This window comes from Ostrea edulis, chromosome 9, assembly GCF_947568905.1.
Source record: "Ostrea edulis chromosome 9, xbOstEdul1.1, whole genome shotgun sequence".
Lineage (NCBI taxonomy): Eukaryota > Metazoa > Mollusca > Bivalvia > Ostreida > Ostreidae > Ostrea > Ostrea edulis.
Window position 1 is genome coordinate 31,804,624 of NC_079172.1, and position 2,070 is coordinate 31,806,693.

The window sequence follows — 2,070 nt, forward strand, 5'->3', positions numbered from 1 at the left end:
ATATTTTTGTGAAATATAAAGGTAAACAAGATGTTAAATCGGCCCTAAGACGAGAATACATTGAAGCACGGGATATTTTTGACAAGGTGCTTAGGCGCACCGAACGCTCTTACAAGAAAACTGTACATAGCTAGAGATATTGAGAATATGAGTTCATCAAACCCAAATGAATTTTGGAATAAAATCAAAAAGCTTGGACCAAGAAATACAATATATATTCCAATGGAGGTCATAGATACAGATGGAAATATCATTACTAATGAACGAGAAGTTTTAAATAGATGGCAAATTGATTTCCAAAATTTGTATAACGGTAGCGTGAATATTGATTTTTTTTCAAGATCATTACGATAGTTCAAGGCTAGAAAAAAACAAGGTTGGAAAATAATATGAAACTTCAATCATTCATCTACAATGAAGAATTAAATTATGATATATCGCTGGAAGAAATTTCTGATATTGCACTGCACTCTAAATCTAAATCTGCTAGTGGGTATGATGAAATTCCATATAGTGTTCTAAAATTCCCAATGATAATTAAAACATTACGTAATCTCTTTCAACTTATATTTGATTCAAGTATCATCCCTTCCATCTGGAGGAAAGTTATCATATGTCCTATTCTTAAGGATTATTCTTGATCGAGTTATACATTTTACCATTTATATCATTCAACAGAAGTTTATACAGCATCATGTCTCTATCTACAAAATCAAAACACTTCTTTAGATCAATAAATGCAACATACAAATTTTTATTATTCTGAATTAGACTGTTCAAAGTAAATACGTGATCTTCACAGGATCTCCCTCTTCTAAAACCATTTTGTTCATCTGCCAAAATATCATTATTCTCCAAGTAAGTAACAAGCCTTTTACTTTTATTAATAAATGCACTATAAAGCTTACTGATACAGGATAGGAGACTGATACCTCGGTAATTCATTGGCAGGCGTTTGTCCGAGGTGGACTTCGATATATTGCATTTAACTTTCCGTTAAAATAAATGATATGGTGATTCTTGAACTAATATTCTAACAGAATTCTGACGAAAATATATTTGAAATGAATTAACAAATTTCAAATTTGCTTTGTTTACATAAATAAACAACGAACGAGTTAACACCATTACATACGCACGTGGTACATTTTCGTGGGAATACGTTATATAAACAGAACGAAAGAAGAGCCTGAAGAGGCGATCAAGATGTTTGAAGACTTCAAGAAAACAATTTGTATGTTGCAAATTGTGTCCGGGCTACTACTGTTTTGTTTTCGCGGCACCCCAAGACATACCGATTGTTAGGCCGTTCTTGGCACACTAGTTGTGAATACGGATAACTCCGTTTACCTGATCAAGATAAAGGACTCACGGCGAGTGTGACCTGTCGAAAGGGGATGCTTACTTCTCCTGGGCACCTGATCCCACCTCTGGTATATCCAGGGGTCCGTGTTTGCCCAACCCTCTATTTTGTATTGTTTATAGGGGTTATGAGATTGATCACTGTCCATTATATTCGCCTTTCAAGTACCGATGAGTGATTATCTCATGCAAATGTGTGTAACCCTTTTTGTCTTTAGAAGTCAAATCCAAGATAATTTTCCAACTTTTAGTACAAGTACAGAGTTTACCAACAACTCTCAAACTCTTTCTGCTTCTCTTTTTTCCTCACTTTCTTCTCTCTCTCTCTCTCTCTCTCCCAAATCACAAAATACATGAGTATTTATATTATTTTCCAAGGACAAACAATTCCAATTTACTGTCCACGTATGCCACTTAGAAGTAAACAAATTCTAATGTTCTTGCTTAAACAGACAATACGATACCAGAGCAATAGAACTGTCCATCTTTGTGCTAAAAATACAGATACAGAGGTTGTAAAATAGAAATTTTGCTGACAATTTGTTAATTTATTGATTTCAATCTAGGTATCACTGCATGTGAGGTTATAATTACAACAGTTGCTTACAGAGCAATTACAAAGTAAGAGTTTCAATTTTCCGCGTCTCTTCAAATATAGATAGAGTTGTCAAAACAACAATAAACCAAGCAATGGTACAGTATAATGAC